Source organism: Phyllostomus discolor, chromosome 4, assembly GCF_004126475.2.
Source record: "Phyllostomus discolor isolate MPI-MPIP mPhyDis1 chromosome 4, mPhyDis1.pri.v3, whole genome shotgun sequence".
Lineage (NCBI taxonomy): Eukaryota > Metazoa > Chordata > Mammalia > Chiroptera > Phyllostomidae > Phyllostomus > Phyllostomus discolor.
In genome coordinates, this window is record NC_040906.2 from 91,103,772 (window position 1) to 91,129,330 (window position 25,559).

Below are 25,559 nucleotides of genomic sequence, written 5' to 3' on the forward strand. Positions count from 1 at the left end.
AGAGCAGATTGCAGACACATTCAATAATCCTTTGGCAGAAAATAGGTATGTGTACACATTTGTACATGTGGTCTCAGAGATTACACACATACTCATACACTTATACCCTTCCCTCACATTAGGTTTATTGAGTATAGTTTCATGAATGCGTGAATGAGTAAGTGAACTCAGTTGTCTGGGTATGTCCTCATACTCACCCATATACACATATTAATGTCCACTCATGGATACATAGACAAGTGAGAGAATCTCCTCCCCACTGCTCCCATGTACATGCCAAGCTGCAATATGTACCTCCTGGAAGTCTCTGCAACAGGCTGAAACAGGAGGCTTTCAACCTCAAAATCAAAAATCTCAGTTCAAATTTCCTCAACCATAGGTTTATTGGTGCACATAATTGGAAGTCCAGAAGGGGACTGAGTTCCAGGGATGATTGATTTAGGCTGTCATCAAGGACTGAACTTCATCCTGTCATCTGCTCTGCCATTTGCACAATCATCTTCACCCAGAGCCTGGTTGCCCTTGTAGGTACAGTATGGCTCCCAGGAGCAATCAAGGCTATACATTTCCTAGTAGATATTCAGGAAAAGAAAGCAAGAGGATTCCCTAGGCTTTCTTAAGAAGAGTCAGGAAGAACTTTCCAAAAGTCAACAATAAACTTCTGCCAGCATATTAAAGACCGTAGTTAAGGCAGCACCCTTCCCTGAAACAAGAAGATAGGCTTATACAATACTTATAGAAGCAGGTCTGTTTCCTGAGGCAAAGCCCATAATAATGGGACAGATGCTGGGAGTCAAGCATCAGAATCACAGCAGTCTGGAAGCATTCTCAGCCTAGTAAGTGAGGCCCCAGTACTAGCCGCATGCTTTACAATAGGCGGTTAGAATGCAGGGTAGAGATTTGTGGTCATAGTCCTGTCTGACTGTCCTGAAATTGCACCATTGATGCAGGTGCCTTTCACAGACACAAGTAGGCATCATTAGCTGGTCTGACTAGACTTCATTATTTCTTTCATTCCTGGGACCTGTTTTTGGAGACTGTGAAGTGAGATGAGTGTTCCACAGGTGCAGTGAGTGAGAAGTTCAAAGTTATACCTTGCATTCTTCCCTTCTTCTCTAATTCCCACCTTCTGCTCAAGGTAAAAGAAATGAAAACAATGGTTTTGGTACTGATTTATATTAGTCCCTGGCTATTACCTCAACCAGGAAGTAGGGTAGTTGCTGTGGCCAAGGAGTTGGCAGGTATCCTCGTGTCAATGTGAGTGTGTATGTGTGTGAGTCTCTGTGACTGTATGTATGCGAGCATGTGTATGTTTTGAATCTGTGTAAATGTGTATGTGTATGTTTATGTCTATGTGACTTATATATGCATATGCATATCCTTTTCAATATTGGGTCTCTTGGATTTCCATATGAATTTTAGGCTTAGCCTGCCATTGTATGTATAGGAGTCAGCTGGAATTTTGATAGAGATTGCCTTGAATCTATAGGCAAGATTGACTATAGATTCCCTTTTGGGGAATATTGCTACTTTAACCATATTGAGTCTTCTGATCCATGAATATGGGATGTCTTTCCATTTATTTAGGTCATTTAAATGCTTTCACCCTTGATTTTCAGTTTTTAGAGTATAAGTGTTTCACTTCTTTTGTTAGACTTATTTTTAAGTATTTTCTTATTTTTAAATGTTATTATAAAGGGACCAAATGTACATTTCACTGTGGTTTCCAGAGTCACTATCCTCCAGTTCTGAAGGGTGACTTGGCCTTTCTCAAAATCAAGTGATTATTTCACCCCTTCAGAAAATTCAGGGGTAAAGGGTTGCCTGGGGTAGGGGTGCCTGGGGTAAGGAGGGGCATAGAAGAAAGCTTTGGGTTTATGGAAATAATTTGTATCTTAATTATGATGCTGGGAACAGCTCATGTCAGTGAGATATAAGATGTTGTTGGGTGAAACTTGCAAGGATATCTCCTCACAAAGAGAGCAGACTCAGCTAGAACATATCGCTTTACCTCTTATCTTTTTTAAAAATTTCTGCCTGACTATTGGAAGCCATGGTAAAGGTAGAGCAGCCATGTTATTACCATTAGCCGACAAGCACATGGGAACTGATGGCATAATGGAGCCTTTTTAGCATCCTTGGATGGCTTACCTTTAGATGCCTCATTTGTGCCTAAATTGTGTAAGCCCATTGCTCTTCAGATTCTGGTCACTTATAGCTAAGCACAGTTCCTAACTGACATAAATGAAGCTGTATGTCTACACTAGTAAAATCCAGAGGATCAATAAATAATTCATTCAACCAGTGTAGGCCAATCAAGTGATTTAAGATTCTGACTGAAAGCAATGAAAACCATTTTTCTGTAATTGACAGAATTTTACTTCTCAAGCTTTAAGGTTTATATTTTCTCTGTTGGTATGGCTGCATCTTTCTTGGTCTCAGGCTGCTTGCTCAGGTGGAAATCAGACCCTCCTCAGTTCCACAGAGTGAAAGAGGTTCTACTGTAATCAGCTCAGACCAGCCCTGGAGAGTTTCTTTGTTCTTTGTTTTTATATAAAAATCTGCCAACCGGAACTCAAATAAATCAATACTGGCTAAACATCGAGGCTCTGCTTTTCAAGTTTCTTTGGACCCCTTAAGAAATTTGAAAACAAGAATTAAAAAGGCCCTATCAGGAGTCCTCATAGAGCCTGAGAGGGAGATGGGGGCTGCCTTGGGCTTAGGAGCTGAGAAAAGCATGTGTTCTTCATTAAGCCTGGCCCTGCCTGCCTCACCAAGTTCACCTGCAGGGCCCCACTCAGTCCCAGGCATGGCATGAGGGAGGTGTCAAGTGCAGCCAGGCTTGATGCAATCCTCTTCTATTCCTGGTCAAAAGACACACAATTTTCATGCACTGGAGCTGGGGTCCATTATTTGGAAAGCTGTTTCCAAAGTTCTTCCAAACTTGCAGAGTCCAGTGCTTCAGGCTTTCCCTGATAATTCTGTAAGCAGAACCTACTCATCTCTTACCTTCTCAAGGCCAATTCAGTCCATGTTTCCCTGCCAGCACTGAGCCTACTCTGTGTCAGCCACATCACTAAGGCTGGGAATACTGAGAGGAAGGATTTGTGTCTCGTCTTCACAGGCTCCTGGGCTGATGGAGTGCTCCCAGATGCCAATCCTACACCCACACAGGTGGCTACTTGGGAATCACAACAGCAAAGATATATGGGGAGATGCTGATGCTGTCAGTCTGTGGGAAAGGGAGGTTGGCATTTGGTGCTTTGACTCCAATCTGCAGATGAGTTTTATGTAGTGCTATATTTGGGAAACATATTTCTAGGGGACACAGAATCTTCTGGTCTGGCCACATCACTCCAGTCACTACTCCCTAAAGCCCTATACTTGGCCACTTGTGCTAGGCACTCCTCTTCCTCCATCCTAATTTAAATCCAACTATCTCTTCATTGCAATGAGTCCTCTATCTCAGGTCTGTTTTACATTGGGCCCTCTCCTCATCTGGGGGAACTCCGTAGAGCCATAGGGATTTCTGTTGTCATGACTGAGTTTTATCTTATTTATCAAAGTGTGAGCCCTTATAGGTTACACATCTGTCATCTACTTCCTGGTCTTACAGTGCCTCAAACCATGTGCAGACCCGGGTCTGGGCCTGGCACTGTAACTGCAGTTGTTTACACTATGTGGTTAACTCTTGCCTCAGCAACATCTATGATCTGTGACTTGGGTCAGATTCTTAAGTCCCCTTGGCCTCAGTTGCCTCAGTTGCAGTCTAAAGAAGCTACCACAGAACCAGGCTTTTAGCAATTGTTGACTAAGTGGTGATTATTGTGTTGGTAGGGTTGGTTATTTGTTTTTCTTTTCATTCCTTTTCCCCTTCATTCTTTGAACAAAATTCCAGTTGTTGGTGTGAAAATAATGCAGAGATATTAATATGAAGATGATGTATGACCTACTTAGGCAGGTATGGTACAGTTGTCACAGACCAGATACCATGTAACTCTATTACATTTGAAAATGAGACACAGTTACGCCATGGATATGTACTTGGCGTATATGCTTAGCACTTAAGAAGTTATTTGTTTCTCCTTAGGTGCCATACAATGAGTTGGATTCTGATACCAGGGTGAATAATGTAGAGGCCTTTATAGCTTCTTTAGAAACAGAATGATATCCATGGTAAATTGAGATAAGCATGTCAAATGGAGATCAATTATGCCTATGTTATGCAATATACACATATCTAAGAACAGCTAAACAGACAGTGAAACATAAGGGGTCCTACAGGTCTTTGCAACATAAAGTGTAGCAGAGTTGTCATAACATAGGAGCTTGTCAACAATGCAGAATTCCATCTGAGATCCACTGAATTAGAATCTGCATTTTAACAAGCTCTGCATATGATTTGTGTGCATGTTTAAAGTTTTAAAAGAGGCTGCTTTAGAGAAACTTTTAAAACAACAGCAAGAAGAAGTCTGACATAGGTTTGGCCTCTTTCACAAGCCTTAACTAATGTCATGACCTACTTATTAGCACTCACCTCTACACTCAGAAGAGCAGTTCCTATATATCTGGACCAATGTTTCACAGGAATTCTTAATGAAAGTAGAATCAGTCATTGTTCACATATTCTTGCTCCTTAATAACTCTGGCCACTATGCTTGCTTTAGGTAACGGATTCTAAAACATGAGATTATGACCGTGTGAGATCCATTACCATTTATATCTCCCAGTGGTAGCAGAAGTAGATAGACTTGTAATTTGTTTATTCATCAATGATTTCACTGAGTTTCCAGGCATTGGGAGGTGCCCTGAAGATAAAATGATGAACAGAAGATGGTCCTTACTATGGTTGACAAGAAAGGCAGATATAAGAAACAAATCATTACAGTCCAACATGTGGACAAAATGATGTGGGGACAAAGAGGAAGAAGTGACTTTAAACTCTATAGTGAAATTGCTGAGGAAGAACATCTTTGTCTTCCCTGCTTTGTAGAAAGTGAGACTTAAGGAAGTAGCAGTCGGAATAAAGACACCCATGAAAGACCTTTGCGAATGTGACTGCCTTCTGTATACAATCTTTCTTCTCAGGTTGCCACAATTGTTTCAGGGACCAAAATGATGTCCTTAAATTTATGTCCTTCTGAACTGAGGTCAATAGCTTGTCTTGTGTTTATTTTTTCCAAAATTTCTCTACTTAGCTTTCTCTAAATATGTCACAGCATCTCTACTACAATTAGATCAGAAACAAAGAAATACACCTTATCAGTGATTTCTTCCAATATCTGGCAATACTGTGGGAGAGATGTTTTGATTAGGCTATTTTCATTACTAAAAACACTATAACACAATAAATTAATTCAATGTTGTGCACTTATCTATTAGGCACATTACTATAGGAGTATAAAAATGTTAATTATTCATTATCATTGCTCTGATTATTTGTTGTGGCTGATAATTACATTGAATATATTTTATATCAGTAATAACCTTCTGTCTACATTTACAACATGTTGTATCTTGGGGGCTTGTCAAGTTTTTTCCCCAAGCCTTTCCTTTATTAAGACACAGACCTCAGGAGTACATAACCTTTATGTTGAAGGCTGATTTTCTTCTTTCATATGAAGAGCAAATATTATAGATTAATTAATCCAGGATGATTATAATTTAATCACTCTTCCTCTGGCTTCACAAGGGATTTGGCTTTTATTCACTTGCTCATTCATATTGTTATGAAGAATAAATGCAGTCATAAAATATTTGTGTGCTATGAATTCACAGAACAACTAACTGAAAACCTGGAGGGGAATGTGAGTCAGCCAGGCACTCACTTGAGTCTCACACTATGTGGCCTCTGCTTCAAACACAAGCTAATGACCCTCAGGTGAAGGGATTTTACCAATGCAGGAAATGTTGGCCTATAAACCAAATGAATTTGGGATAGTTCAACTACAAACTAAATATTTTAGTTCCACAAAATTTACCAAGCACCTACTATATACTGGCATTATGTTAAACTTTGAGAATAAATTATTTCCTAATTGCTTGATGTTGGAATCATTATTGAATGTCTGTCTTTGTGCCCTGTCTTCCTTACCTGTAAAATGGGATGATAATAATAGAACCTATCTCACTGGATAATGAGGGCTAAGTGAGTTAATAAGTGTCAAAGTGCCTTGAATGATGCTTAGCACTGGCAAGCACTCAATAAATATAAGCTGTTATTATTACTATTATTATTCAGGTGCTGTTTCTTGTCAAGATGGAGGTAGATGTGTAACAAGTAAGTAGCACAATTAATTATTCAGACACAGTGCTCAAAGCCTATTGAAAGGCACAAACTAAGATATGGTCAGTTTGCCTGGGGTGTGGTGGGTAAGGGAAGACTGTCAAAATGAGGATCCACCTTTAGAGATGACTCATAAAATAAATATGCTGTTGTGTTGTGCAGGTCCACTGTGGTGGGGGTGGTAATAGGGAACAGACAGGTGCTATTCAGGGAGGAGGGAGAGCTGCCCCTAAAGGATGAAAAGCTTTTCAGCCACTGGGGGGTGCATGAGGGGAATGAAGGGAAATGAATAGGTTGACAAGAACTAAGTACCCTGGAGACAAACCTGGTGGGTTGGCAGCTGTGGACTTCACACTGAGGGCACCAAGGAGCCAGATGCTATTGAAGGCTATTCAGCAGGGGAGTCAAAAATCAGATTAGGATAGCAGGATTGTCCCTGAAGCAGCCTGGAATGTGGAGGTGCCTGAGAGTCTGACAAGAGAGAACCCACAACAGAATCCAGGCAGGGGCTATGAGGGCCAAGGTAAGGCAGGGAAAGGTGAGTCTTGGTGTAACCACAGGGAGGCATAACTAACTCCACAGCTGGTTTTGGGGATGCCTTCTGAGCAGAGAAGCTTTTGAGTTTGGTTTTAAATAACAGCTGTATTATTGGCTAGGTGAAGGTGAGGGACAGGAGGGAAAGGATAACAATAAGCAACATTTTTTACGTGGCTACTGAATGTCAGGTACTGCACAAAATGCCTCACCTCTGTTACCTCATTAAATACTTAGAGAAGCTCAATGAGGATCTGTTTGTTATATATCAGGGCCAAAGAACAAGAAAGTGGTAGTTGTAAATCCTGGAGCATTTCCCCCTTGATTTTCATTGTCAGTGAAATTAGTGATATAATTCTGGTGATTCTGCACGGTTTCAATCCACATATTAAATGGGAAGCACCAGAACTCTCACACAGGGCTACTGCCTGGTGGGAAGTTGGTTGGAAAACCTACCAGACTTTGAGTAGGCATGGATATGTCTCATAGAAAGTTAATTTTTAAAATTTTTTCTTAAGTATATTTTATTGATTATGCTATTACTGTTGTCCCAATATTTAGTCTCCCACCAATATAAATATAGTCTCTATATTTATATTTGTCTCCCCTTTATTCCCACCACCTTGCACTGTCCCCTCAACCTCTAGCATCCCCTCTTCATTTTATGTCCATGGGTTGTACAACTAAGTTCTTCAGCGTATCTAACTCCTATACTATTCTTAACCTCCCCCTGTCTATTTTATGCCTAACAATTATGCTTCTTGTTCCCTGTACCTCTCCCCCCCTCATTCTCCCTTTCCCCAATGACAACCTTCTATGTGATCTCCATTTCTGTGATTCTGTCCTGTTCTAGTTGCTTGCTTAGTTTTTGTTTTTTAGATTCAGTTGTTGATAGTTGTGAGTTTGTTGTCATTTTACTGTTCATAGTTTTTTATCTTTTTGTATTTCTTAGACAAGTCCCTTTAACATTTCATATAATAAGGGCTTAGTGAAGATGAACTCCTTTAACTTGACTTTATCTGGGAAGCACTTTATCTGCCCTTCCATTCTAAATGAAAGCTTTGCTGGATAGAGCAATCTTGGATGTAGGTCCTTGCCTTTCATGACTTCGAATACTTTTTTCTAGCCCCTTCTTGCCTTCAAGATTTCTTCTGAGAAATCAGCTGATAGTTTTAAGGAACCCCTTTGTAGATAACTGTCTCCTTTTTCTCTTGCTGCTTTTAAGATTCTCCCCCTTATCTTTAATCTTGGATAATGTAATTATGATGTGCTTTGGTGTATGCTTCCTTGGGTCCAACTTCTTTGGGACTCTCTGAGCTTCCTGGACTTCCTAGAAGTCTATTTTCTTTGCCAGGTTGGGGAGGTTCTCCTTCATTATGTTTCCAAAAGTTTTCAATTACTTGCTCTTTCTCTTCTCCTTCTGTCACCTCTATGATTTCAATGTTGGAATGTTTAAAGTTGTCCTGAAGGATCCTAAGCCTCTCCTCATTTTTTTGAATTCTTGTTTCTTCATTCTATTTTGGCTGAATGTTTATTTCTCCCTTCTAGTCCAAACAATTGACTTGAGTCTCCGTTCCTTCTCTTCACTGTTTCCCTTTATTTCAATTTTCATGAGCTTCATTTTTTCCTCTGTTTTGCAACCATACTCCACCATTTCTGTGAGCATCCTGATTACCAGTGTTTTGAACTGTGCATCTTGTAGGTTGGCTATCTCTTCATCATTTAGCTGTATTTTTTCTGGAGCTTTGATCTGTTCTTTTATTTGGGCCATATTTTTTTTTGACTTGGCGTACCTGTTATGTACTAAGGGGTGGAGCCTTAGGTATTTGCCAGGGTGAGGCAACCCTCTTTGCTGCCTTGTGGTGCTGTCTGTTAGGGAGTGGTCCGAGACATTGCTGCTTGCTCAGCTCAAGCCCCACTTTCTGTCACTGCCCTCACTTCCCACAAATGGATTGTGCTCTTTCAGGTGCTAAATTCCAGGTGGGTGGCTTTGCGTACTTTCTAGGATCCCATGGGCCTCAGGTAGAGGTTTTGATTCTTTAGTTTCCTGGTCAGCCAGCCCCCCTCTTGCCTGTGCTGTCCACCTTCTTCCTGTGGTTCTTCTCTGCCCAGCCACCTGTCTCTGCCATGAATGTTTCTTTAACTCCTTGGTTGTTTGAGTTCCATGCAGTTTGATTTTCTGACAGTTCCGGTTGTTTGTTATTTTTTTAAAGATTTTATTTATTTATTTTTAGAGAGGGAAGGGAGGGAGGGAGAGAGAGAGAGAGAGAGAGAAACATCAATGTGGGGTTGCTGGGGGTTCTGGCCTGCAACCCGGGAATGTACCCTGGCTGGGAATCAAACCTGGGACACTTTGGTTCCCAGCCCGTGTTCAATCCACTGAGCTACGCCAGCCAGGGCTTGTTTACTATTTTTAAATTGGTTGTTATCCTTATTTTGGTTGTGGGAGAAAGTGAAGCATTTCTACCTATGCCTCCATCTTGGCTGGAACTCCTCCTCCTCCAATAGTACTGGGGTTCCAGCAAAGGTGGGAGCAGGGTGGGCTAGAGACACCTGATGAAAGACTGGGATGGAAGCTTTGTGGAAGAGCTTTGGGGAAGAGAGAGTAGCCACAGGGATCCCAGTGTTGAGCCATCACCCAAATGGCAGCAGTCTTCACACTCAGGCAGACCACCTCATAGAAAGTTTAAAATTTAACTATCATAGGAAATGGCTATTCCTTTGAGGTGAGTGTTTATTCTCCCTGACCAAGGAGAAGACTGAACTTCAAGTGCCTGTTGCCTCCATTGTCTGTAGGAGAAACCTCAGTGATGCTGACTGGTATGTGTATTTGGATGTGAGAGACAAGAGTACAACATAGGTGATGGGGAGGGGGAGTTGAAAGGGTATGGAGTTGTCTAAATCATAGTGGGCAAGATCAGTGAGGAGATCTGAGGGCTTAAGACATGCTCCAGCTGAGAAAACATTTTGAGACACCCAGACTCAGGGCACTGAGGTGAAAGATAGAAGGCATTTTCAAAGTTCCTTCTCTCTCTGGTCCTCAGTTTCCTCATATGTTCAGTTGGGTAACTCATCACAGCACTGTGCTGAGGATTAGTGATAATGTTGATTAACCAGTACAGTGAAAGTCTAGGGACTCCACTATTAGTTCCTGTCTTTGGGAGGGGGCTTCAGACAACCAAGAGATACCAAGAGCAACAGTGAAAACCTGTATTGGGCAATGAGCCCACCAGCAGTGATCCTGAGATCCTGACAAGGGAGTGGGCTTCTAACAGGAATTTCAGCAGGAACTTGGGGAGCACTTTTAAAGTAAAGACTGAAAGAGATTAGTTTAAAGAAAGCCCTTATAATCAGTTCTCAACCCTGCCTGCATATTAGAATTGCCTAGGTTTCTTCTAAACATAGTAATGTCCAGCCCTGACTAGTATGGCTCAGTGAATGGGCATCGTCCTGCAAAGTGAAAATTTGCTGGTTCAATTCTTGGTCAAGGCACATGTTGGGGTACCTACAACACACAACCGATTGATGTTTCTTTCTCATATTGATGTTCTCTTCCTCTCTCTCCTTCCCTTCCCCTCTCTCTAAAAATAAATAAATAAATAAATATTTTTAAACTTAGTAATGTCTAAGCTGCACCCCCAAAGATTTGGATTCCTTTGCTCTTGAGTGGGCCTAGGTATGGATATATTTTTAAATCTCCCCAGCATATTCTAATATGGCATCAGAATTGAAACCACAAATTTAGGCAGAGAATGTAGGCCAGCTGTTTAGGCTCCTCCAGGCATTAACATGAGCTCCAGGGGTGCTTCCCTGAGTGCAGGCATATTAACAGGCAGCCTTGTAAGAACAGCAACAACACACACAGAGCCAGGAAAGCTCTGTGAGGCGAGGTCCTTGGGGGTTCAACTAGTCTTCTTCTGACTCCCGGGAATGGGGCAATGTGGACCTTGTCATTTGGGCCAGCCACGAAGCATGGAAACATTTCATTCAGAATCACCATTATCAGCCTAGCCCATAGAGGGAAAAAAAATGAATGACAAAACCTATGACTGACCCTTCAGTGCAGCTCTTCATGCCTGCACAGTATGATGTGGTACTGCCCTTGAGCAGAAGAGATGGCTACAGAGCTGATGAGTTTAGCTATGCTCAAAACCTGAGCTTTCCACAGTGCAGGGCGGATCTTAACTAGCTTGACCTGGTCTGCATCTATTTAGTCAACTCTCATATCTATAGGAGAGGATTTTCCTGTTTATGAATTACATGTGGCTGACTTTTAATTCCAGCCTTGTTTTTTCCACTGTTCCACACCCTCCTGGGTCTTCCTCCCTATGGCCTAGATGGCACACAGACTTAACAACTATTATCTGAGCAGACTACGATGTTGAGTTGGCTCTCAGTGTTGGTTTGACTCTCACATCATAGGCACTATTTAGATGTTTGTTGACTGACCGGTTATGTCCACCAGATCAAGAATTATTTTTGGGTTGTCTTATTTCCTCTATTGTGCTGATAAGCAAGAGTTGACTGTGATACTTTCTAGATTGAGTAATTGCTCTTTCTACAAATGCCTCCAAATCCAGAAATAGAGAACAGAAATTTTCTTTTTATTGATAAAGTGTTATTTTTCTATAATCTCTTGTTAGTTCAGTTGTATTTTAGACTGAAAAAGTAATCTAGCAGTTTCCACAGTGGTCCAACCTACACTTTATTTAAACCATTGAAGCACTATGTTTAATAATTATTATGTCTCATCCTGGCTGGGTGGCTCAGTGGATTGAGTTCTGGCCTATGAACCAAGTGACTGCTGGTTCGATTCCCAGTCAAGTCACATGTCTGGGTTGTGGGCCCTGTCCCCAGTAGGGGGCATGCAAGAGGCAATCACACATGGATGTTTCTCTCCCTCTCTTTCTCTCTCCCTTCCCCTCTCTCTAAAAATAAATAAAAATAATAGTAATAATTATGTCTCTATTCTGCATTTTGAGAAGTTTAGAGAAAAAAACATAAACAAGTCTTTTTAAGAGAGCAGATGTCAGAACTCAATGCCAAAATAACTTCAGAAACCATCAGTTTAATGAGAAGCTTACAGAATGTTTGATTAAAATAATTAAGGGTGGCATAATCTGGTGGGTACAGAAACCAACCTCTAATTTTCAAAAGGTTATTAGTGGGGTTCAATATATACTCTGGGAATCAGTTCATAAACTAATTTCTATTCTAAGAGAGTATTTTTGAGTTTGAACAGTGAAGGTCACATGAGAGAAAGTTCTATTCTAGAAAGATATGGCACAGAGCTTTTAGATCCTTACGATGGGTGAAATGTAACCAAATATTAGGTTATATTTGAGGGTCATTACTATTAATAACAGTACAAAATGTAAAGACTTTATGATTTTGCCTTCATACTCTTACTAAAACTGAATTAGTATTCTTTTTCAGTTGTTTCCTAGCACAAAGCACCTGTAGGAAATCTGCCACTGTTCCTTCAGTTGTATCTTCTTCCAGCCTGGGTTCTTCATCCACTTCTTTACAGGTGCTAATCCTTTTTTTTAATTTCATTAGCAATTAGTAGTTTCAGTAGTAGCAGTGTTTCTCATGTAGCATATTTAAATAGCTGTGCCATTTCTTTTTATCTTTCTCATGGTCAACCTACACATGTTTGTATAAATTTACTGTTTATTTTACATAGCTTGGGTTAATTCTTTTAGAATTCTTCTCATGTTCTCTGTCTTCCCTCAGAGCTGCATTTTGAGGGCAGAGTATTATTTATCCATTACTTCTCTTTGGCTCTGTAATGTAGAGATGGAGAAAGATGGAGCTCAGTGGCAGTGATGTATAGCCCTTGCTAGAATGTCTGGAAAGCTGACAAGACACTCACTATTTGTCATAGACAATTGTCTTTTTCTTACCTGGGCCACCACATAAACTGTGTTAAGGTTATGTGGCAAGGATGATCCCCTCTTACTGTTTGGTTGCTTTTGGAGAATTTTTGGCAGGTCTTAACAAAGCAGTTTTATCTTGTTTCATTAGTGATTGATTCTAGGTAAATCTGTGCTACTGCCTCCTCCATCATCTCAACCTTAGATGAAAAGTCTAGAAAATCTTTAAGGTTCAGATTAAGAGCCATAGACCTCATTGGGAGTTGACCATTAGTCCCAGTGTTTAGGTGACTAAAGGTAGTCTTCCCAGAAAACCAGAGAAAGGGTAAGCAGTGAATAATTATAATTAAAAAATTTGGTAAGTATTCAACTTGAATATAGCCCTTGGCAGTTATTTAAAATCCTATAAATTATTAAGTTTGTTATTCCAAAGTAGGAATTATAGTTTAATTAATATTTATGCCTTCATTTTTATGAAGAAATATCCTTTAAAGGGTAGCACATGTTTGCATAGTTTTTAATCTTGCTTTCTCTCAGTTACCTCAAGTTAAACTAATCATTGGCTTAAGGAACTGAAACTAGCTGGCACCTTGTGGAAGCTACCTGAATTACAACCACATTGTAAACAAATCCTAAAGGCTAGTTCTCATGTTGACTGCACAACAGAATTGTCTCAAAAGTTTTAAAAAGAACTGTTACCTAGACTCACCTTAGAGTTTTATTTCATTGATCAGAGGTGATTATCTATTGAGTCTAATTGCTCATCCATTGGTATTTCTGGAAGATTACAAGGTAATCTGCCCCCTCTTTTTAATTTTTCTCTGCTTTACTGGCATTATTTGCTGTCACATCCTCTCCAATCCTCCTCATCCCTTGGTTCTATAGGCTCTCGCTCTCTCTAACCAGGTTCATCTAAAATAGTCAAAGTTCAGAATCCTCTTCTCAATCAAAACCCTCATTCTCTTCCAACTCATGGGTCTAATTAGGAGTATCTGCACTTTAAATTAGACACCCAGGAAAAATATGACCACACATATATGGGCAACTAATTAGTGACCAATGAGCTAAGAATATGTAATGGAAAGAAGGAAACTCTCTTTAGTAAATGGTATTAGAAAAATTGGATAGCAACATGCACAAAAATGAAATTGAACCAGTATCTTACATAAAAATTAACCATTGTACTGAAAAAATAACTCAAAATGGATTAAAAACTTGAAAATACACAACTACTGGAAGAATATATAGGTGGTAAGCTCACTGGCACTTGTCTTGGCAATGATTTTTTGTGGGGAGCAGGGCATCAGACACCAAAAGCAAAAATAAACAAGTGGTACTACATCAAACAAGAACACTTCTGCACAGTACAGGAAACCATTAAGAAAATGAAAAAGCAACCTACGGAATGGGAGAAAATATTTGCAAATCATATGTCTGATATGGGGTTAATATCTAAAATATTTAAGGAACTCATACAACTAAATAACAAACAAACAAAACCCCTGACAATTCTATTAAAAAATGGGCAGAAGATCTAAATAAGCATTTTTCTAAATAAAGCATACAGATGATCATAGTTACATAAAAAGATGCTGAATGTCATTAATCATCAGGGAAATGGAAATCAAAACCACAATGAAATGTCACCTCACACCTGTTAGAATGGCTATTATCAAAAATATAAGAAATAGAAAGTGTTGGTGAGGATGTAGAGAAAAGCAAACACTTGTACATTGTTGGTAAGAATGGAAGATGGTACAGCCACTATAAAATATTATATGGAGATTCCTCAAAAAATTAAGAATAGAACTACCATATGCCTCAGCAATTTTACTTCTGGGTATTTATCTAAATAAAACAGAAACACTAATGTAAAAGGATAGATGCACCCTCATATTCATTACAATGTGATTATACATATATAAGTATGTGTATATGTATAATCACACCACACACACACTGGAATATTATTTAGCCATAAAAAGAACAAAATTTTGCCATTTGCAAAAACATGGATGGATCTCAAGGACATTATGTTAAGTCGAGTAAGTCAGTCAAAGAAATGCAAATACCCTACCATCTCTCTTTTGTGTGAAATCTTAAAAAGAAAATTAAAATTAAAAAGAAAGCCAAGCTCTTAGCTACAGCAAATAGATCAGCAGTTGCCAAAGGTGAGGGTAGTGAGTGATAGAAATGAGTAAAGAGCATATTAAATATTTAAAAAATAAAAATTAAAGTATGCTTCAAAATAAAAAAGAAACATTTGTTTTAACCAGCACTTTCCTAGATAATCAGCAAAACATCTTTTTCCAAAACATTTATTAGCACCATAATAAAAAACCTGTTTAATTGATAAGAAATACCTTCCTAGATCTTGACCTTATAAGGATCCCACACACCTTCACACTCTATGGTCCTGAAAGCAACGCAAGGCCAATGGAATTAGAAAGGGTGCATTAGTCAAAGTCTTTCTGGAGTCTGGAGTCTTTTTTACCCTCTTCCTTGCAATAGTCCTGCTCATTTGCAGACCTGTCTGTCATGGTGGATGAGTATTTTCAGAGTGAGTAGAGAAGTCATAAAACATACCTAAGGCAGGAAAATCTTATAAAAGTTGCTTTACACCCAAGAACATGGGAACATGGAGCACCTGTGTTTTCAGAAAAATGACTGCTTCATTTGGCATCACCATTGTGGGTCATTAGTAATGACCTGTTATAACTTGTATGACTCGTCACTTAGCACACTCTACCTCTGTAGAGTGTCCTAAATAGCCGCTGAGGATTTGTGAAGGAAGAGCAGCTGGAGATGAGAGCCTGCTAGTACTGCCTTTCTTCTTCAGCTTTCTTGCTGTCCTCTGAGAGAAGAGCTCACGCTCATCTTTCTCATTCATCCTTCCTTAAGCTGCCCTTAGGACCAAAGGCAGAGAGGCTATGCAGAGCAGGCAACCATCCTACTTTGGAATCTGTCCTCTCTTTTCTTCTTTTCTATCTACTTGTTGCCTCAATAGAAACACCAGCACTGGATTTCCCAAAAGACAACATAAGCACATGTTCAGACACCAGCAAACCAGAGCACCAAAGGAATAAGGAAAATGCCATGGAAAGTAGAATTTCAGTGTTTCAAAGTCTGCAAAAGAATCATGGAGAAAATCAGAACTCTATGGAATATTTTTACTCTTATTTTATGAGTATGTTTTTGAATTATTTATGTGAGGCACCATAACCTTTTTTAGTTTTGTTATTGAAATGTGTGATACTGTCTATCATAGTACTGAGCCATAGATGTTCATAGAAAGGAGAGTAAAAAGGGGACAAAGACCCCTGAGAAGACACAGGTTTGAGCGTGGTCCTGAGGGGTGGGTTGAGATTAGATGGAGCCAGAGGTAACAAATTTGTCTGTCTTCCAACCACTTTGCTTTTCTTTACTCTAAATAAAGCATTAACAAAATGCAAGGGTCTTACCCATCAGATTTTAACTGCTGGCAGCATCCCTGCTGCTCTGTGAAAGCCCCAAAGTCCATGACATCTCTTTACAATGCAGAGAAACACCTGGTCCCTCTGAATTCATGTTCAGAAGAATTTCCCAGCTGATAACAAAGTCCTCATGAAGTCAAAGCAGCAAATACTTTGATGCTAATGCATGGGGTGCTTTCAAATCATTAATAACAGTGACAATGCTAATAATGTTCATGTGGGAGAAAAAAAGGAGGAAAAGGATAGCTCTCAGTGTAGTTCTTCTAATCTGTCACTTGGAGCCTTTCTATTATACATCTCATGGAAGATGATTTTCCTTTCTCTGTTTCCTCACCTTTGCATCCCAGATACACATCAAGATGATGGGCATGACTGCTGGTGGACCTTGGGACCTGGGCCCCATGAACCTTTAGGCATTGCCTGAGAGCCACAGAAGCCTGGATCATGGAGGAACTTGGGGAAATAAAAAGATTTCTGCAGCATGAACATACAACCCATGCTAATGCAGAGAGGACTTAAACCCCCATGCTCACACCAAAGGGTCATCAGCCCATTAAGTGATCATTCTGGTCAAATGACCACCTAACCAGTCTAGCAGGCCCAGGCTGAAACAGAATTAGAAAGTACGGGACAAATTCTTTAGCATTCTCTTCCGAAACTGACCAGGATTTCAGCCTCCATATTCTATACCCCTCCTGCCACATGCCTTTATCCTGATAGTCTAGACTCAGAATTTGGAAGAGTCCTTCAGGTCATTTAGCTGAAATCTCTTATTTACAGGTGGGGAGGTACCTTGTTCAGAAACACTCTGCTAACTAGGGTGAAATCAGCACCAAAATCCAGAACATCTCATACTGAACTCTTTCTACTATGTCAACTCTACTTTTGTCCTTTTACTCTTCCACAGTCTATTTCAAGGGAAGGATAAGTCTTTCACTTCAAGGTGTAGTTTACTAAGAAATGTAGTTATTCTAATAACCATATGTGAAAGGAATGAGGTTCCTATTGTAAAATAAATCTTCTTAGAGAAGTTAGTCCTTGAGCTGCATGTTAAGAAGGGGGAAGTTTTAATAGCAAATGTCAGAAAAATGTATTCCTGACAAAGTGAACAATTGACAAAGACATGGAGGCAAGAAAGGGCCTATGTGAGAGATGACAAAGGGAACAAAGTCCAGGTAACTTGAAAACGGGGGTGGCATAGATAGGTAAAGCTGGAAATTCTGAGAATTAATTTTTGCTAAGCTATCAGGGAGGTGTTTTACTATCCCTAGGAAAGTTTAGTGAGTGGATCTTCTAAAGGGCTGTCCAAAGAAATCAAAGCTCTAATGGTGGCAACCCCAGCCTGGTAGATGTCCAGTAAGAAAGATGTTTTAGATAAATCCTTTCTAGCCTGTCATAAAGTTTCCTTAAGACATCTGTTTGCTGGTATATTTGAATCAAGCCTGACAGTTCTAGAGATATCTGAACCTCCTGGTGGGTGGGCAGGAGGCCTCAGAGGCCCCTTTCCTGTGTAGATGAGTTTTAGGAGACAGCTTAAGGTCAAAAACACAGACTCTAAGGCCAGGTGGTCTGGGTTCAATCTCAGTTCTGTGTCTTACCAGCCCTGCAGCCTTGGCAAAGCTACTCTACTACTGTGTGTCTCTATTTCCTCAGATGTAAAAGGGTGATGCAAACAACAGTACCTAACTCTTTTAATTATTTAGAAGATAAAAGGTTCATATATTTAATATAGTGTCTGGTTTATAATTATTGCTAGCGATGAGATGCTATTATTATGATTATTTTTATTGTTTTTGTTGTGGTTGATGATGCATCCTCTTTCTTACTTGCTTTCTCACCATTTATTCATGTTATTTACTCCCCATATTTGTTGAGCACTTGCTCTATGCCAAGGATAGGGCAAATTATTGGGGATATGGGTATACGAGACTCCTTCCTGCCTCTCAGGGCTCATGATCTAGTAGGGAGTTGGGGGTAATGGAAACAGTGGGAGAGTATAAGTAGAAGAGAACACAGGTTACCCTAGAAGCCATACAAAAAGTAAGGAGGAGGTCAGCAGAGTTTTCAAAGAGATGGGATCTACAAGTGAGTCTGGAAAGACAAGAGAGAATCATTAAGCATAGAAAGGAGGAAGGAAATCCCACCCCTCCCATCTCAAACCTCTCCTACTCCTCTAGTATACACTATTCTGTTGGAATGGCAACATCCTTGAGTTCCAAAACAAACAAGACTGCTGGTATTTGCTGCATGCCTCCTATATGCCCATAGTGTGCTCAGTTCACAAGGAGCTCACCATTTGACTCAGGGGTTGAGCCCTCAGCAAGGCAAACAATGAGAAAACAAGGGCACCCATGATAAGAACATGTGTTGTGTGCAAGATGCAGCTTGTAAGTGTAAATGACTCCAGATAATGTGCAAAAATGCCCAAAGGGGATTAGCCTACAGAATGTGTTCTGACTTATCTCAGGCCCCCATAATGTTACATTAGCTTTCTTTTCCACACAGCATACTATGAAGAAGACCCTTTAAATCTGTTACCTGATCTGTTTCACCTGAAAACCCTTAAGAGCAGACTCTGTAGAGAATTAGGAAACTGGGGCAAATAGTTTGCCTGAGGTGGCTGAATTAGTTATCAATTACTGTGTGATGGATTAGCCCAAAACTTAGTGCTTTAAAACACAATAATCACTTTTATTTCTCACAGTGTCTGTAGGCCAGGAATTCATTCTGAGCATGGCAGAAAGGGCTTATTTCCTCTACAATGTCTGGGGCCTCAGCTGGAGGACTCAAAGTTCAGGGACTGGATTCATCTGTAGGCCAGCTCACCCACATGTCTGGAGGTAGATTCTGGCTGCTGGGGCTGTTTGTCAGAACACTTATGCATGGCTTCTCCATGTGACTTGGGCTTCCCTCTGATATGGTGGCTAGATTTAATGTCCAGGGAGAGAAAGCCCCAGGTAGAAGTTATGTCTTTTATGACATTACCTCAGAGGCCATGCAGCACCATATCTGCCCTATTCTATTTACTAATGCAATTACAAATGTCCATCCCGATTTAGGGGAAGAAAACATAAACCCCACTCCTCAAAGATCAATGTCAATCTCACATTAAAGAAGAGCACATGGTATGAGGTATAAATTAGACATCTCTGTAAAGACAATCTCCCACCATGACACAATTGTCAAATGGCAGATTGAGGTCCTTTACTGGATATGGCTGCACTGACAACACCAGCTTCCACACTGGAGGAAGACACATGTGTCTGTGGATGTTTGAGTACTCAGAGACATGTGCTACAGGCTCTGTAGCTGGGTGACATAACTCTAAGATGCAGAAGGTAGCCATTCTCTGACACTTGTCTCCTGACTTTCTAATCTCTAAGATCCTGGCCAAAGTTTTAAGAATACCCATGACAGAAACCCAGGCTGACAAGGATCAGAAGAATGCAGCTTGTAAGTGTAAATGAGCACTAGATTATTCACCTGACTTCCTGACTTAGTTTTTTTGGGGGAAAATCTTAGATTTCCTAATCTTGTTTACAGCTATTTCTGCATTTCTATACTGCTTATCACCTTTTAGACTCAGGTGCAATATGAATTTTTCATTTGATTTAGTGCAAGTACACTGTTTCCTCCCAGGACCCTATGGCAGGCATAGAAAATTAATTCACAATGTCTGTAGCTGAAGTCATTTGCAATTTCCACACCAAGGAAGAAATAAACTGAAGTTATAGGACTTGAGAAAGCTCAACAATGTTGAGAATAGTCATCAACAATTTTCATTGCTCTGTAGAGATAACAAATGTGTACTGATTACCACATGAAAAGTTTGTTAGCTATCAAAAAGGGCTTTTCAGTCCCAGTGGTGGCAAGGCCACATAGTAGTAACAGAGGGGCCAAAGAAGTTCTTCCCTGGAAATGTAAGAGAATGACACAGAACTTCCAGGACAGAGAGGGGTGGACCTGTTGACCTCTCAGGGTTCTCCCTAACCTGTTCTATTATTCACATATTCCAGGACTAATAAGTTGGGGCTCTGACCCTGAAAAGGGACAGAGTTAAGGATTTCTTACCCCTGGGCATTATATGAGCCTTAAGGGCAAGCATTATAGATAGACATTGATTATAGATGGACAGCACCAAATGCGGACTATGTCTCACTACTCTGGATTTCCCAAGAGCTATTTAGTTATGACATGTTCTCTGTCATCAGAAATGTCCTTCATGCTGCCATCCTTAGAATTTTGGGAGTTGGCTTTCCCTTACTGTAAACTTCAAAATATTCTCCAGTATTCCTGACCCTCTAATTATGTTCTCAAACATGGGAAATTTCTGATGAGGGAGCATTGTTCTTGAGTGTAAAGAGTAAAATAACTGTAGATTATTAGACCTGGGTGAGGAAAGAAAATAATTTTCTGATGGTCTCTGTACAGTTCTAAGAGTTCCTCTGAGTTTCTTTAGGGAACTCAGGTGCAGGGTAGGGAGGCAAGTGAATGAGTTCCTGCATCAACTAGAGTAACTCCTGTTTATCTGTTTTACACACTGAATCAAGGGGTCCTCATTAAAAAACAACATACACTAATCCAACTCCATTGATATATAGAAGACAAGGTGGATGTTGAAAGAGGGCCATTTCTTAAATTGATTTTACACAAAGAGAAAGATCTAGAAACTCAAAACCTCAGTCAGTCACATTTCCTTCTAGAAAAGTTATCATCATACAAAATGTTCTGACTATAGATCACGCAATTTTTCATGACTAAGAAGGCCTTGTTTGTTGGGGAGCTATGGAAACAGAAGGTTTACAAGGAGCTAAACTGCCTTTCCAGAATGACCTTGGTAGGATGACTCTTTTTTACGTTTTTCCTTTTATATTCATTTTTGTTATTTCAGTAATTCCTCTACCTAGACCCTTGGGATAGTTAGGCACGTGGCTGAATTGATTCTTTTTCACCTTTCAGTTTGAAAAAGGTATTACTCCATAAAGCACAACTACCAGAATTCTTCTCTTCCTTGTCATTTTATTTGGGAACTGTTTGGCCTTAGCAACCCCTGATGCTTTATAAGTGTTAGCTTCAGGGAAGTCATGCAACTGCAGTCCTAAGTTGTTATTGTTATTTCTGGCATGAAATTTAGCAAATGCATCTGCTGCTATAAATACTTAAGATAAAATTTTCAGAAAAAAATATTCTCTTAATACTGAGGGTTGATTGTTTTAAAGATTCTTCTTTGATCATCCCCCAGATGGTGATTAATATTATTAATTGGTACTATCATTCTGATTATTAATGTATTTTTGTGGTGATGTTGAGATTAGGCACTCAACATAATTGGATTTTTCAGGTAAAAATAGTAAGTAGCTGTCACAACTTAATTCCTATTATATACCAAACACCTTATTTACATAATACCATTTAATTTAATTGTCACAAGCGACTCCATTCTTTAGGTGAAGAAATTGAGGCCCCACCATGTTTGGGCACATGTCCAGTGGCTCACAGTTGGAAATGAAGGGCCTGTATTTGGACCTGGCTTTGTCTGACTCCAGGGTCCAAGTTTTTTTGTCATCCTGTTATATTAGATATCCTTCTACACAACATTAGATGCCCCTTTAGTTAGAAATCTGCATCTTTGTCTTTTAAAAGCAGATTTGGAACATTATATAAGCTTTTCTTGGTAAGACTGCCCTATTATTAAGAATTTCAACTTGCCATAATAATACACATATTTTTTCACTCTAATTATATATTTTAATTCTTTTTTATTTTTAATCATTTTTATTAATGTTCAAGTACAGTTGCCTCCATTTTCCCACCACCACTATCTCCCGCCCCCTCACCCTCACAAATATTTCTTTCACTAAGCATCTATCTATACCACAAATGGGCTTAAAGGCTTTACATATGCCATACCTGTATAAGATCCCTACAAAGTGGATATAATTTTGCCAGCTTTATGGCTGAACAAATGAAGGCAAGTCTAAGGTAAAATATCCATAGGAGCCAGAGTTGAGAAATGCACTAGGTCTTTCTGACCCCAGTGCCTTTGTGTCCATAATGACTGTAAAGAAATAATAATAGCCCTGGCTGGCATAGCTCAGTGGATTGAGTGCGGGCTGGGAACCAAAGTGTCCCAGGTTCGATTCCCAGCCAGGGTACATTTCTGGGTTGCAGGCCATAACCCCCAGCAACCACACATTGATGTTTCTCTCTCTCTCGTTCTCTCTCTCTCTCTCTCTCTCCCTCCCTCCCTCCCTAAAAAGAAATAAATAAAATCTTTAAAAAAAAAAGAAATAATAATATACAATGACAATGTGGAGGCACCTCATGTTTGTATTTAAATTATATAAAACCACTGTGTAGGTTCAGAAACAGAGAGTGAATTAGAAACTGGCAACAGTTTGTCTGCTTTTTAAAAAAATGAGCACGTGTGTGAGACAACAACCAATGACCTGCTATTGCCTCCATCTGGCCACTTCTATTTCTCACAGCACTAGCTCCTCTAGATGTAGCAGGGGTGTCAAGCTCATTTTCACTGGGGGCCACATCAGCCTCACAGTTGCCTTCAAAAGGCCAAATGTAATTTTAGGACTATATAAATGTAACTACTCTTTAACTAGGAGTAAGGAGCTTGTTACTGCCACCAGGTAGACACAAGGTGTCAGGTTGGATAAAACAAGGCAGAGGGCCGGATTTGGCCTGTGGGCCTTGTGTTTGCCACCTGTGATGTAGAGGATGACTCTAATGTTAGAAGATGTGTATCTTCATAGAAATGCACTTCTAACTCCAAGCTGCTGATGCTCATCTGTTCCAACACAGGGTAGGGTTGGTGGCACTGTATTGGACCCACTGTGCAGTAGTACCTTAGTTCCTATGTGGCACCTTCATCAAGGTTTGAAACTCTGTAAGAGAAGAGTATTTTAATATTTTGTTTACTTTTCTAATTTCTATGACTAGTATATAGTAGGTTCTCAATAAATATTTGTTGATGTATGGTTACACTAAATGCAAAATAATAAAAAAGTTCAAATTGTGAGGAAGTTTATCTCCACATCAAATAATCCTAAATTGGATATATTTAGTGTGTATGCCTTTTTTTTTCTTCAAATAGCTTTTCTGCTTTCTCCTTCTCTGAAAAGTCTTGCTTCTGGTTTAGGAAGATAAATTACCATGCATATTATGATTAAGTACAAAGTAAGAGTAAATAAATAGACTCCATATCAGACTAATTGAGTTCTAATTTATGAGCATTAGGGCATCTATATTAGCCCTCAAGACTTTTGGTTTCTTCTTGGGTCCTCAGCTGCATTTCAGGTCACTGGTTATAGAAAGAGTGAGTCTGAGTCAAAGATATTTTATTATAATTACTATGACTGCTGCCAGTATAACTGCAAGAACTTCTTATATCTTATCAAATACTGAGATGCTACCTGATACCCTTTAAACATGGAATGTTGGTTTCCAAAAAGCAAAAGGCTTTGTTACTTGGTGAGCTCATTTATAGAGACTCTCATTGCAAGAATACCCAAAGTTATAATGGTGATCCTTGATTTTGTGATAAGTTGTGTTAATATATTACTAGTAGTATGCAATTATTGATTCATTTATTTATCATAAGCATTTCCCCCAAGTACTAATTGAATACTTACTCAGTACCATGTACTTTTTATGGGCCTGAAAGAGTGCAAAACAAAGTCTCTGTCTTCGTGAAACTTATATTTTCTCAGAATTGTCTATTTGGACTGCAGCTTAAAAATTTGATCACACCCATCACCACATGTGACCTTCAGAAAAACTCTGAGAACTAAGCAGGGCAGATATCGGTTTTCCCATTTCAGAGATGAGCAGATTCACCTGGATTCTTCCCTTGCTCTCTGCAGGATCTAGAAAGGACTGGACTTAGTGAGCTTTGTCAGGGGAGGAGAAGACAAAAGGGGCTGAGTGTGTGAGGGAGTGTGCACAGGTGTGCACACCTGAGAGACTGCACAGCTGTGAAGCCTGAGGTCTCCTGGGGAGCCAAAATATGGATTCAACCTCTTTTGGATCACCTCCATTTTTGTTTCTGTTGTTTTCTATCTGGGCTTCTCATTACTGCAGGAACACGTAGTGAATACTGAATAAGGTGCTGCTGGGATTGGAGGGGCCCTTCCTCCCTCAGCTTGAATGCTCATCAGGTGGGGTAGACCTGTTGGCATGTCCTATTGGTAGTGTATTTCCCATGTGCAGAGGCTTCACATGAAGGCAGAGCAGTGACACATCTACCTACAAGAAAGGACATGTTCATCACAAATAGGACATTACACCTCTGCAGAGACTCACTGAAAAAGCATTTACTGCAAGATACAAATTATATGTGTTTCTCATCTAGAAGTATTTAAGTGTCCATTTAATTCCGAACGGTAGAAAGGTATGTTGTAAGTGGCATTGTATGGCAGCAGGCTGTTGTAGCAGTGACTTCTTACCCTCCAGCTCCCATAACCTCTACTCTGGATGACACTTGCAAGGACTCTTCCTAGTAGAGAGAGAGGGCAAAGTGCCCTGCCTTCAGGATGTATATAGGGGCAGAGAGATATGGAGAACCTAAGGAAATTCCAGTGAAGCCCCCCACAGAAGATAGCAATTCCTCATTTGCTTAGGCCAACAACCCTTTGATTCCTGCTTCTCACCCTCACTCAAGCCATCTCACATTTTCTCCAGGGAATGCTCCAAAATATGCACACACTAAAAAAATCATATTTTATTTTTATGGCTTCTCATTATCTCAACTCTCAAATGGAAGTGACTCTGCCACTTGCTTGGGATCCCGTGAGGCTTGACAAAGTTGCAGTGAAAAAGAGCTATAAGAAGGTGCAGTATGCTGCATCCCTATACCAGAGCAACTTATTGCCAAGGCACTGTGTGCTGAGCAGGAACAGCCCAGCCAGATCTGAGTTTGCACCTTAGTTTGGCACTAAACTCCCTGAATTCAAGTTTCCTCATCTAAAATGGGTAAGGATGCTGCTAACACCTACTACACAGGACTATAGTGTGGATTGAATTATTATGTACTGCTACTTAGCACCAGGGTGGCAAGTGGAAAGTGCTCCAAAAGTTAAAGCAGAAGTTGGTAATGTATGGATGATTTCAGATCTTTGGTTTTATTCACAGACCATGTGGATTAAAGATGAGATAAATTTGTATAGCACATTAGACACATAAAAGGGCAGCCATTTCAATTATTTAATTAGATTATTATAGTTTTTAATTAGAAAGGGTATTTATTTCTTTATAATCCCTTACCCTATCAAAATTTTTCTGTGACTATTCAATCATATGTTAACTTAAATACAAAAGCACTAACCCCAGTTTTTCTTTTTATAGTCCAGAGGAAGAAGTCACTGGTATTATCACCAT